Source organism: Podarcis cretensis, assembly GCF_951804945.1.
Source record: "Podarcis cretensis genome assembly, chromosome: 12".
NCBI lineage: Eukaryota > Metazoa > Chordata > Lepidosauria > Squamata > Lacertidae > Podarcis > Podarcis cretensis.
The window spans coordinates 46,137,441-46,152,125 of NC_137181.1; positions in this window are offsets into that span (position 1 = coordinate 46,137,441).

Genomic DNA, 14,685 nt, shown 5'->3' on the forward strand with positions numbered 1-14,685 from the left:
AAATAAAATCAAAGCGGTTTACAAAAAAGGGCAAAAATCAGGGGGAAGGGGGGAATCCACAGCCCGCCTCTATTATGCTTTCCTATTTGTTGGAAGCAGTAATAATAATAATAATAATAATAATAATAATTTTATTAAATTTATTATAATTTAAAGGATTATTATTATTATTAATTTAAAGGATACAAAAGTTAAACAGGTTAAACTTGCCTCAGCTTTCTGAAGCATCTGTGCAGGCTTGTCAGAACGGGGATTTTATCTTTTGTATATATTTTTTATTAAGTTTTCTGTTTTACAATTTAAAATACTCATTTTTACATCCTTAAGATACCGATGACTTCATTTCTTCTCTTTCCATGGTTTCTTTTATATATAATAAATCCCTGCATATTTTACAAAAAATATACCATTCAGTATTCCATTACTGCATCCATCAAAACTTGTTTACACTGTTGAATTTATCTTAATGCTGCCAGCGTTTTCAGCTGCACACAATTATTTCCCATATATTCAATAAACATTTTCCAAACTTCTCTAAATGTATGTTCTTGTTCTCTTATTCTGTATGTTAAGTCTGCAAGCTGCGCATATTCTGTCAGCTTAAGTAGGCAAATCGCCTGGGGCAGATGGACTATTGGTAAAACAGGGATGTTTTGACCCCTTGCTGGAAAGAGCGCAACAGTTGCCTTCTTGGTCTCAGGAGGCAGGGAGTTTCCCCTCTATTTTACTTACTACATTTATGTGCCACCCTCCATCCAAAGACCCCCCTGGGTGGTTCGCAGAATAAAATGCAAGTGACTAATTCAACCAAGACAACAAGATGGTAGCCATCACTGTGCCTGCCCTACCAATGCTGTTGTCCAGCTCTGTCGATGAAAAGGGGTCTGGCTATGGTGGAGCCCAGGTAGGCAAAATCGTCTGCCAGCTCAAGTGTGTGATCGCCAGTGCTAGTGCTCTGAGGGCTGGCAACATCCTGACCCAAGATGCTGGCCTTTGATCAGGTTGATTGTGAGGCTGAACTCCCTGCAGGCTTGGGCAAAACAGTCGATGAGTCTCTGCGTCCCAGGAGTGCACTGTCAAGGCTGCGTCATCGGCAAACAACATCTCTCAGATCAGAACATTTGGTATAAAGTGTTTGGTATAATTCCCTGCACACATAAATAAACCGGAAAGGAAATTTCTCTTAAGCGCCTTCATTTCAAAATCCTTTATTTAACATACCTGTCACAATTTCAAACATTTCCTTCCTTTTAGTACATGGAGTGTTGAAACTTTGACGAGCGCTGGATTCAAATCCCTGCTCAGAAATCCCTGGTGGGTTCAAGAGTAAAGGCTAGAGGATTGGCAACTTGTAGATGTATAATGAGTGGAAGGCCACATCTAGTCTGCTGCTGCAACAATAGCTAGGTATCTTATATAATAATATTTCACATCTTTATGAGTCCATCTATGCGCTTTCCCCTCCTGGACTGCTTTGCTAGTACAGTGGTACCTCGGGTTAAGTACTTAATTCATTCCGGAGGTCCGTTCTTAACCTGAAACTGTTCTTAACCTGAAGCACCACTTTAGCTAATGGGGCCTGCTGCTGCTGCTGCCGCCGCGCGATTTCTGTTCTTATCCTGAAGCAAAGTTCTTAACCCGAGGTACTATTTCTGGGTTAGAGGAGTCTGAAACCTGAAGCGTATGTAACCTGAACTGTATGTAACCCGAGGTACCACTGTACTAGCAGGAGAGATGCTATCTGAACACTGAGAGGGATTGGAAGGTAACAGACTGGTAACAGAGTCCACAAATGTTATTTCCTTCTAGCAGTTGCATAGGGAAAAGCCCCTGCATTCCGTGGCTTAAGGGAGACATCAGACGTCAGATTTTTTACAGCAAGCAATATGACTACACCCATCCCTACCCTTATGCCAATTTGTATACTGTCCCTGGAAAATAGGGACACTTGGAGGGTCTGAAACATAAGATCTGCAATGGTGCCCAAGCGTTCCTGACTGATAACTTGCTGCGCTCTCAAGCCTCCATCCAGGAAGGGAGGTGGCAGCTCCTCTTCAGTTCCTCTCTATACATAAATAACAATAAACGATAATATAAAGCAAATATCTAACACCCTTTTATGTTGGCGCTTATTTTTAGGTGCAAATGAACACCTGCGTCAATTAACGAAGCGGCGGCGGGACATTGTAATCCCCGCCACCCTTGGCTCTTTTAACAGCCTCGGTTCTTTTTGTGGACTGCAAAGAAACTTAATTAAATATAGTGCGTGCTCAGGTGTGACAAGACGAGGCATGAATTCCTGCAACCGAACCTCCGCAAGTCATGTCTCAACAACATAACACCATGGACTTAAACAGAAGCAATTTGGGAGACTGAATTGTGGAGCTTGCCTGTATATTTGGGGAAGCAGCCTCGCCCCACCCACCCACCCCTGACCTGGACATTATCAACTGTGCTGTTTCAAAATCCAGTCTGGGGCAGCAGCAGGCATTTCCAGGGAAAGAAGTTATCTTGGCTGAGGCAAGGATGGCCAGAATCAACCCACGGATATTGGTGAGGGAGGAGGGCAACTCCAGCAAGCTGTCTCTTTGCCGATTCCAAGTGCCGCCCTCGGATGTCAGAGGGTACAACTCTGCAACAGGAGCAGCTCTGCCCCTAGATCTGATCTAGGGTGGGAGAGCTCTCTGAGACAGCAAGAATTTGCGTAGATGGAACTAAATAATAAGAAAACCACAGAGAACTGGTATCTTGGGTTTTCTTTTTTCCCTCTTCCCTCCCATTTCTTCATCCCTTTCTTTCTTTCTTTCATTATAATTTTTATTGGTTTCACAATTTAGTTTTACATTCACACACACACACACACAAAAAGATAACATAGAAAAATATAGAATTCTCCGAATTCTTGGACTTCCATCCTCCCTTTCATGGAGTCCACTAATAACCATTTTCACTGCATGTCTTATCATCCTCCATTTTCTTTATCCTTTTAGAAAGGGGGAAGATTAGACGTGGACACACAAAGCATGGAGAAGGCAATGAGATGCTCCCTCGCAGCGGTCACTACCTCCACCGCTGTTGCTCGGGACAAGCGCCTGCTCTCCTCCTCCCTGAGCCGCCGAGACCACATAACATTGGCCTTGAAAGACCTACATTGGCTCCCAGTACATTTCCGAGCACAATTCAAAGTGTTGGTGCTGACCTTTAAAGCCCTAAACGGCCTCAGCCCAGTAGACCTGAAGGAGCGTCTCCACCCCCATCGTTCAGCCCGGACACTGAGGTCCAGCACCGAGGGCCTACTGGTGGTTCCCTCACTGCAAGAAACAAAGCTACAGGGAACCAGCCAGAGGGCCTTCACGGTAGTGGCACCCGCCTTGTGGAACGCCCTCCCACCAGATGTCAAAGAAATAAACAACGATCTGACATTTAGAAGACATCTGAAGGCAGCCCTGTTTAGGGAAGTTTTTAATGACTGATGTTTTAATGTATTTTTAATCTCTTGTTGGGAGCTGCCCAGAGTGGCTGGGGAAACCCAGCCAGATGGACGGGGTATAAGTAATATATTATTATTATTATTAGCTCAACTCTGGCAGCTCTGGCAGGGGAACTAGGGACACTCCGGGGTCAAATCAGAAGCTGGGATGGCTTTCACCATTCCAGGAATGTCCCTCGAAAATTGGGACACTTGGAGGGGATGCAAACCTGCTGATCCACTCACTGTGCAAACAATACAGTGGTACCTCGGGTTAAGTACTTAATTCATTCCCAAGGTCCGTTCTTAACCTGAAATTGTTCTTAACCTGAAGCACCACTTTAGCTAATGGTGCCTCCCGCTGCCGCCGTGCTGCTGAAGCACGATTTCTGTTCTCATCCTGAAGCAAAGTTCTTAACCCGAGGTACTATTTCTGGGTTAGCGGAGTCTGTAACCTGAAGCGTATGTAACCTGAAGCGTATGTAACCCGAGGTACCACTGTAATCAAGATCTCACTAAGGCAACCTCCTTGGGAAAGGGGGAAAAGTTTTAAGCAGCAATGTTCAAAAATAAAATGTGAGGGCTTTTATTAATAAAGCGTTAATGCAAGGCTGGGGAATATGTGCTCCCCCCAGATGTTGTCAAATCCATCTCCTTTCATCCCTGACCATTAGGAATGCTGGCTGGGGTTGATGACAGCTGGAATCCAATGGTATCCTGAAGAGCCATAGGTTAGCTGTCCCTGCTTTAATGTACAGTTGTACCTTGGAAGTCGAACGGAATCCGTTCCAGAAGTCTGTTCCAAAACGTTCGAAAACCAAATCACGGTTTCTGATTGGCTGCAGGAAGCTCCTGCGGCCAACCAGAAACAACAGAAGCCCCATCGGACGTTTGGGTTTCAAAAGAACTTTCGCAAACCAGAACAATCACTTCTGGGTTTATGGTGTTTGGGAGCCAAAATGTCCGAGTTCCAGGGCATTCGGGATCTAAGGTATGGCTGTACAGTGGTACCTTGGGTTAAGTACTTAATTCGTTCCGGAGGTCCGTTCTGAATCTGAAACTGTTCTTAATCTGAAGCACCACTTTAGCTAATGGGGCCTCCCGCTGCCGCCGTGCCGCCAGAGCACAATTTCTGTTCTCATCCTTAAGCAAAGTTCTTAACCTGAAGCACTATTTCTGGGTTAGCGGAGTCTGTAACCTGAAGCGTATGTAACCTGAAGTGTATGTAACCATACTGTATAGGATTCATTGAGTTTTCTGTGCACTTATTCCTTTCCTTTAAGAACCTAAGATGGCTCAAATCTTATATTATTTGCACGTGTCTCAAACTATTGCATTGACATCCGCCTGTCTTGAGAGACAATGGAGTGTGCCTCTGGGGGTGAAGTCAAACCGCTGCATTAGCAGCACCAAAGTGACCTCGCCATGGTGCAAGCCTGGGCAGTGTGTCTGGAGGTCCTGAGCTGCCCAGATGACAATACCTCCTTCTCAGCCTCACTGAGGTGGTCTAAAGGAAAGAAGAGCAATATGTTTGGCACTAGCTTACCTGCAGGAGTTGCTGGAAGGAGGCATACAAGGCGATAGCCAACCATCTTAGGGACTCCACTCCAAATTTGTGCCTTAGCACTTTCTTCCCCCAAAGAGACCTCTGCTGAAAGGAAAAGGTGCAAACCTCTTGGAAGGAACTGCATGGCCTGGCTCGGTTATGTATGGAAGGCTGAGTGCAAGTACAGGAAAGAAAGAAAGAAATAATAATAATAATAATAATAATAATAATAATAATAATAATAATTTATTATTTGTACCCCGCCCATCTGGCTGGGTTTCCCCAGCCACTCTGGGCGGCTTCCATAAAAACCAAAAATACACTAAAATATCACAGATTAAAAACTTCCCTGAACAGGGCTGCCTTCAGATGTCTTCTGAATGTCAGGTAGTTGTTTATCTCTTTGACATCTGATGGGACGGCGTTCCACAGGGTGGGTGCCACGACCGAGAAGGCCCTCTGCCTGGTTCCCTGTAGCTTTGCTTCTCGCAATGAAGGAACCGCCAGAAGGCCCTCGGCGCTGGACCTCAGCGTCCGGGCAGAACGATGGGGGTGGAGACGCTCCTTCAGGTATACTGGGCCGAGGCCGTTTAGGGCTTTAAAGGTCAACACCAGCACTTTGAATTGTGCTCGGAAATGTACTGGGAGCCAATGTAGGTCTTTCAAGACCGGTGTTATGTGGTCTCGGCGGCCGCCCCCAGTCACCAGTCTAGCTGCCGCATTCTGGATTAACTGTAGTTTCCGAGTCACCTTCAAAGGTAGCCCCACGTAGAGCGCATTGCAGTAGTCCAAGCGGGAGATAACTAGAGCATGCACCACTCTGGCGAGACAGTCCGCAGGCAGGTAGGGTCTCAGCCTGCGTACCAGGTGGAGTTGGTAGACAGCTGCCCTGGATACAGAATTGACCTGCGCCTCCATGGACAGCTGTGAGTCCAAAATGACTCCCAGGCTGCGCACCTGGTCCTTCAGGGGCACAGTTACCCTATTCAGGACCAGGGAGTCCTCCACACCAGCCCGCCCCCTGTCCCCCCAAAACAGTACTTCTGTCTTGTCAGGATTCAACCTCAATCCATTAGCCGCCATCCATCCTCCAACCGCCTCCAGGCACTCACACAGGACCTTCACCGCCTTCACTGGTTCTGATTTGAAAGAGAGGTAGAGAAAGATGCAGAAAAATAAAGAAAGATGCAGTTTGTTTGAACGTTTAAGGAAAAAGCGGTCATCTTCAACGCAGAAAAACTAAGCCCATGCTTGGATAAGCATGCGAATGCAAATAGTTTGCATATAAAGGTAAAAAAGGTAAAGGACCTCTGGACGGTTAAGTCCAGTCAAAGGCAACTATGGGGTGCGGCGCTCATCTCGCTTTCAAGCCAAGGGAGCCGGCGTTTGTCCACAGACAGCTTTCTGGGTCATGTAGCCAGCATTCTGGCACAACAGAACACTGTGATGAAAACCAGAGCGCACGGAAATGCCATTTACTTTTCTGCCACAGTGGTACCTATTTATCTACTTGTACTGGCGTGCTTTTGAACTGCTAGGTTGGCAGGAGCTGGGACAGAGCAAAGGGAGTTCACTCCATCATGGGTATTCGATCCGCCAACCTTCTGATTGCACATATTCTTCTTTAGCTGTGCGTTCTGCAAGTGAAAGCTTTTGGATACTTTAGCAAGTGTTTGGACCTTGCTTTAATTTCAGGAATGGAGTCAGCCTTGCACATGGCTTGACTTGTTCGCTGCAATTTAGCTCCTCGGCCAACAAGAGTCCCATCCAAGATGATATATTAGGTCTTTGCATGTTCTTATGTTCATGTTCACAACCAGGAAAGGCCTTCGAGGCCTGTCCTCCTTGGCAGTCAATCACTCTAGCCAAATTATCCTGTACTAATTAGTCTCTCCTTCTTTCCAGTGTTGCAGTGTTTGGAAGCAAGCGCAGCAGCTTCCAATGTAAGCGCTAATTAGAGCCATCACAAATCCATGGTCCTCCGCCTCCCTGGTTTCCTTGGATTTTCTAGGGAGATGGGACAGATTCTCATTATTTAGTTGGTGTGGTGACGAGAATCTGAAGGGAACTGGGATTTAATACTGTTCTGCAAGTGCAGCGGTCAGGGGCACCATCAAGGGGAGAATTGGGAGCTAGCCCCCCCCCCCATTTTTCATATCATTCTTTTTAACATTTAAAATATAATGATATGACTTTAATTTTTTGAAATTATTTTTATTTGATTTTACAAGTGTAGAATCATAACAATACAAAATACATGTCCATATTTAGAAATTTCTGTGAATCTCCAGACTTCCCACCCTCCCCTCCATGGGTCCTATTATCAACTTTCTCAGGTGCATATTATTTCATAATCCATATTTTGTACCTCTCCATTTTGTCCATAATATTTGCTACATTACAAGTGTTATAAGAATCCTGCTAATGTTTTCATCTGTGTACAGTGGTCTCCTGGATAAATTATAAATTTTCCCCATTCTTTATCGAAATGTTGGTTTTCTTGGTTCCTGAGCTTTTTTGTCAACTTTGCCATTTTGGTGTACTCCAACAGCTTGATTTGCCATTCCTCTCTGGTAGGGACTTTATCTTCTTTCCATCCCTGGGCTAGTAACATCTGTGCGGCTGTCGCTGCATACATAAAAAGTATTTTCTGCTCCTTTGGGATGTTGGTACCCATTTTCCAAGGAGGGAGCTGGACCCCCTCAAAATTCCACAGTGTCTGCGGCAACTGTTTGCATGTCTTGCAAAGTGCGTGCCACACATCAGCACATAGCATGGCTTGCGTGATTGATGTTGGCGTGTCATTGTGACGTTCGGCTTCCCAAAAACATTCACAAACCGGAACACGTACTTCCGGGTTTGTGGCTTTTGGGAGCCGATTTGTTTGACAGCTAAGCCGTTCGAGAACCAAGGAACCACTGTATAGGATTGCTCTGCTAGTATGGGATCTTTTCAGTGGCAGTTTTCATTTTCAAGTGGTGCTGAAATTTTGACCTATCTTGGGAATTGTTCCCCCACCCCAAATGTCAGGCGGCAATCTGTGGTTGGATGAACACGACCGAAAGGCTCTCTGCACATGTTCAGATTGTTCCCTCGCTTATTTGTTGCTCATTGTTACATTCCAGGGCTGAACTTTGGCACCGAAAACAGGTTCTTATGAATCCTACTTCAAGTGGTGCATGCAGACACGCCCAAAGCTTAGCAAGTAGAATGTCAAACTACGTGATACAGTCAGCTTCATGAAATCCGCATTTATCTGAACAGCCAGAAAGGAAACAAGTCTTTGTGCTTCAAACAACCGCTAAAGTTCTGGAATGCAGTGCTTGGTAACAATCATAGGAAACAATGAGCTTGGAAATCTGTTTTGTGTTTCTTTTAAGCCTCCGGCTTATTCTTTTTTAAAAAAACACACACCCCTCAGAATTAACAACAAAAACAAATTAAACATATGGCACAGGCCACAATTCAGCAACAGTTAAGCACCTTTAGATCCCGATGACTTCTTCACTTCGCTCTGTCATCAAATTCAATCCAACCTGAATGTACTGAACTTTCATCACTCACACAACAATCGATACTACTTGTCTTAAATTTGGTTCAGTCCTGAGCCCCCTTTGTGCTTATTTGCATGCAAAGGTTTGCAGAGGACACACAAAGAGCCAGTGTGGTGTAATGGTTAAGAGCAGTGGGCTCGTAATCTGGTGAACCGGGTTCGCTTCCCCGCTCCTCCACATCACATGCAGCTGCTGGGTGACCTTGGGCTAGCCACACTTCTTTGAAGTCTCTCAGCCTCACTCACCTCACAGAGGGAGGAAGGGAAAGGAGATTGTTAGCCGCTTTGAGACTCCTTAGGGTAGTGATAAAGCGGGATATCAAATCCAAACTCTCGGACAAAGTAAGCAACCCCTGCGGACAGCTCCTTGCATGCAAAGAATTTGCTGGATGGGGATAAATGTTTATTTACATCCAGAAAGAAAGAAAAATCCGAGGAAGTATTGCAGAGTATAGTTAATGCTATCCTGCACCACTATGTCTCCTACGGAATGGTGAAACCTGGAGATAACCCAGCTGCTGCCTTTGCATTCCTACAGGAAATGATTCCAAGCCCGAAACCTGTACATCACGGTAATCTCAAAAGTGATGTTGACGTTGGTGAGGCCAGGCACACCCCTGTAAGCTCTGCATCCCACGTTGACGCTCCGCTGAAAATCAAAGGGAGATCTTCCTTTTGAGGGCTGAGAAAGATTAAGGCATGAAGAAACTCCCCATGCCTTTGATCCAAAGAAAGGCCTTAACTAATTTAAAGCCGAAGAATCTGCAAGTCTCGTTTTCTCCTCACTATTAGCTTAGTTTTGAAGCTGGAGCTATGGAATTTGAACGCCAGCCCTTCGTTTCTCGCCTTGATTTTGGTCGGCTGGAGAGCCGCTGCTCACTTCGGAAACATTTTATCAAAATGTCTACTTCCTCGGCTGTACAGCTTATGACATCTCTTGCCAAGTGGCAGCGATGCTCATACCGGAAAAGTTATTTCCAGGGACACATATTGTTCTCTTTCCCCTCAGAGCTATCCTGTTAACTTAGTCTCCTCAGAAATCAAATGAGGAGAGTAGTTCAACTTCGCTTTTGGTTTTGTTAATCCGTCATCCTATTCTTCATTTTTTCATTTCACTATTAATTTTCATACCACCTTTCGATTTTCCTATATACAAGGTGTTTTACGAGCAGAAGAAACAACAGAATATACAACAAAGGTCACACACATTATAAAAATCTGATCCAATATAAAGAATCATGCTTCACCTGTAGGTGTATAATTAATTTTATATGCGGGACATGGGTGGCGCCGTGGTCTAAACCACTGAGGCCCTTGGGCTTGCCGATCGAAAGGTCTGTGGTTCGAATCCATGCAATGGAGTGAGCTCCCATTGCTCTGTTCCAGCTCCTGCCAACCTAGCAGTTTGAAAGCATGCAAGTGCAAGTAGATAAATAGGTACCACTGTGGCGGGAAGGTAAACAGTGTTTCCATGCACTCTGGCTTCCGTCACGGTGTTCTGTTGCACCAGAAGTGGTTTAGTAATGCTGAAAAGCGAGATGAGTGCTGCAACCCTATAGTTGCCTTTGACTGGACTTAACCATCCAGGGTCCCTTACCTATAAATCATTTAATGTGTCAATATGAATGAAGTCATTAAAACAGCAGTTGCGATATAAGGGATTGCTATTTTGACTGGAGCGTAATGGGAATTTATAAGATTTTGGAACACAGAAATAAAGTAAACCATCAATCCTAGCATGCAGGGGGCCGCTTAAATTGTATAATTTGGCATCTCAGTGACTGGTATTATTAATTGTATTATAATTTGGCATTGTTATAATGAGGCTATTATTGAATTATTGTAATTGAAAACTATTTAAAATTATTATATAAAAAATATAAAGAATCATGAAACTTCGCCAGAAGAGGAATTAACTAATGCAATATTCAATAACCCATTAGAATACAACAGTACGCCATTAAATTAAATAACAACAAACAATTCAACATTAACCATTTCAATAAATGACTGTCACAACCCTCAAACAAATTATGTGTACAAATTAACAAACGTAGAAAATTCTGTTGCAAAATACAAAAGCAAAATATAAATTAACAGAAAGCATTTAAGAACAATTTAAAACAACCCCCGCCGCCCGCCGCCCCAAGTAAAAGAATATAAGCACATCTATTACAGCAAACACAGTCACAGGGGTTCCTTTACAAGACGAAACAGGGAAATAGATCTTGATGGGAACATCAAAGATGCGTTGCCTGGCGGTGGCCTGCCGAACATGTGTAAAGCTACAGCAGATTGTCAGGAATACGGCTCAAGCCTTGATTACAAAGAAATTTAAGCACTTCAAAGGGAATAACCCGCGGTCTCAATCTGTTAGTCCTCTTCGCTACTTGAGAAATGTAAGACACATTCCTTATTGCTTGTTTGCTTGGATGGCAAATGTCTGAGAACTCTCTCCACACCCAACCGCAAAAGGCAAATGCCTTCATTCTGAGTCACACCTGAGCGTAACTCCAACGAGATCCCCAAACTACGGGGAACTGAAGCACTGCGGTATGATATAGATTTTGTTTTGCACTCTTTGTTAAATATCTGATGCACATCTCCTTTAAGGACAGCAGCAATGATGCAGAAAGCTGATTGAGTTAATCCGACTCTCGTTTAGGTGTGGTGCACAAAAGGAAGGCCCAGGTAGTCAGCGCCGCAGGACTTAATTCGTGCTGGGTGCATTGGGCTTCAGCTCTGTAACTTAAAAACAAACAAACACATATCAGAACACACCTCCACACCAAGTCAGAAGAGGTGTCCTCTGAGCATGTGCAAAGTGACATTTCCTGATCACCAGAAAACCACATCTTTATATGCGTGAGACTGAAGGCCACTTCACAACCTAATAATCACGATGATAGTTTTATTATTTATACCCCGCCCATCTAATAAAACATTAAACTTTTTTTTTAAAAAAAAAACTTCCCTATACAGGGCTGCCTTCAGATGTCTTCTAAATGTTGTACAGTTACTTATCTTCTTGACATCTGATGGGAGGTTGTTCCACAGGGCGGGCGCCACTACCAAAAAGGCCCTCTGCCAGGTTCCCTGTAACCTCGCTTCTTGCAGTGAGGGAACTGCCAGAAGGCCCCCAGAATCTACAGAGGGGTATTGGGAAATGATTTATAATGAATTGAAAAAAATGTTAAAAACTACTCCCCTCCCCCCTGCAAAAAACAACAACCCAGAGTCCTTTTTGTTGGGGATAACCCAGACTGAAATTCCTAGGTGTCAGAAAAGGTTATTTATGTACACAACAACTGCAGCCTGCGTTTTGTTAGCCCCAAAATAGAAAATGAGCGCGGTCCCAACTAAAGAGAGTTGGCAACTTAAGTTGACAGAATGTGCACAACTTGCAGATTTAACGTATAGAATGAGAGAGCAAGAAAAACATATGTTTGAAGAAGACTGGAAAACATTTATTGAATATGTGGAAAGCAACTGTATACAGCTGAAAGCGCCGGCGGCATTAAGATAAATTCAACAGAGTAAATAATTTTTGACAGATGTAAAAGTGGAAAATGGATTTGAATGGTTACGGTAAAATATGCAAGGACGTATGATATGTAAAATTAACCATGGAAAGGGAAAAAGGGAAGTGATTGGACATTTTAACGTTTGTAAAACATTTATTTGGAATTGTAAAATTGAAAATGTAATAAAAAATATGATATATATTTTTAGAGCCTGCAGGGGGAACCAATAGATTTCCTTCAGATTGCCCCTAAACAGAACCGGCTCAAGATATTTTGGCACCTGAGGTGGACCCCCAAATGGCTTCCCCCTTACCACCAGGAGGTCATGGAAGATCTACAACAGGAACAAGGAGGGTGGGAAGAAAGAATCCCAGCAAGATCTGCTACCTCACCTTGCCTCATGGATGGGCCGGCCCTGACCGGAAATCACCTCTGATGTTTTAAAGACACCTCCTGTTCATTGAGATGTGGGTGGCGCCGTGGGTTAAACCACAGAGCCTAGGACTTGCCGATCAGAAGGTTGGCGATTCGAATCCCCGCCACGGGGTGAGCTCCTGTTGCTCGGTCCCAGCTCTTGCCAACCTAGCAGTTCGAAAGCACCTCAAAGTGCAAGTAGATAAATAGGTACCGCTCCAGCGGGAAGGTAAATGGCGTTTCCGTGCGCTGCTCTGGTTTGCCAGAAGCGGCTTAGTCATGCTGGCCACATGACCCGGAAGCTGTACACCAATAAATGAGCACCGCAACCCCGAAGTTGGCCACGACTGGACCTAATGGTCAGGGGTCCCTTTACCTTTACCTGTTCATTGGCCAGTCTTTTCATTCACCCTTCCTCTGCCACCTATGGGGAATGGGACTCCCGATATACGATACAACAGCGTAGGGATGAGGATAGGCAAAAAAGGAACGGAATGTGAAGGAGAGCCAATGGCTAGCTGCTGCATCTTCAGATTAATCAGCAGCCTTGAAAGAAGAGAGCAACTCTCCGGCTGTAACCTGGCAACCCTATTTTCCCTTCACTGAGATAATCTCTGTGTGCAGGTGTGCACCACCACGTGTGAAAATTGTGCCAGCGACTATTTTGCGGCAAGGGTCTACGTTTGGGGAGCTCCGCATGGGGTAGGGTTCCCAGTGCATGCGGCTTGTTTATTTGCTGTTTGCTTGCGTACAAAAGGGCTATATTTACGTAAGCGGCATTTTGCTAAAGAGCAGGTATACAGCCCATCAGACACCGACTTATCCAGTTTTCATACATGGCGATACACACGTTTTCCTCTTCGGCTTATCAGGGCAGAAAATGTGGCTTCCTTTCCAGGCAGAACCCCATCTTTCTTTTAAGAAATACGAATACTGGCTTCCCCTTATCTACTGGTCTCGCTGCAAAGTGCGAGACATTAATTTTCAGTCTTAAAGCACATATCAAAACCTATATTTCAGTGCGGGGGCAGTTTTTCATATCCCCCTTGCATTTTAATTGCACCGGTAATTTTTTGCTTTTAGTTTGAATACAGTTTTCAGCATTTTATAGCACAATCCCCGTGCATGTCTTCTCAGAAGCAAACCTCATGGAGTTTCTTTATGAAAAGTGTACACAGGACTATAGGCTTAGGGCTCAGCCATACTTTTGCTTGTTCCATGCCTAGAAAGCACATTCTGAATGGTTTTCTGCTTGTCCCTTGCTTCCGAGGCACGGGTCTGACTGGTTTTGCCTCCCTCACCAAAAAAACTTGCTCTTTAGCGCTAAATCGGAACAAACAACAATATGTGGGAAACCCAATTGTTGTTTGTTCCGACTGAGCACTAAACCATGGGTTTTCCCAGGGGAAATTGGCAGGACAAACAGAAGAGTGGTCGAGCCCTTAATTATGCTTCTTGTAGCTTTCGCTTAGCCTGTTTCAATATATAAGTCAACAATTATGAGACAATGGCCTAGTTTAGACGTAACAATAAAATAATGGTTTGGTCACCCTGACTTCAGCCTCATGCAAGCTCCTCCCTTCCTAGCTTATGTGAGCCATAGTTTATCTGATTCACATGTCACAGTAAAATATGACTTGCCCAAACTAGGGGTGTGTTCACATTAACTCTTTGGAGTATAGTGAAGCTGGTTTGTTGTTGTTTTTTTCTGGTGAGTTTCAGAGGGCTTCTCTCTAGCTGTTGACATCAACACAACTTAATTTATTTCAGATCTATTTCTGTGCTTCAGTACACACCAAGGGGTGTCGATGGGCGGAGGATGTCTTCACCCCATGCAGCTCCCTGAAAGATTCCATCAACGGTGTCTCTGAAAATTTTTATACATCGACTTCCGGGTTAGCGCTGTCGATTAATGGCGGATTCCCTCCGAGCTCCGGAGGGAATCGGCTCCGCAGGATCGGGTCTTGTCCGCGCCGGCGACGCGGGGACCCTTAAAAATCACAGGCGCTGATGCCTGTGAGCGTGGTGACTCGGCGGGCACCATTTGCGCCCCCCCAAACCGCGAAGGAGCCTTTTTAAAGGCTCAGGAACGGGGACGGGGGACGGCGCGGTGCTGTGAGTCGATTGCTCCTTCTGCGGAGCGAAGCCGCATGCCATTGTCGGAGAAGCGCTGACTTTT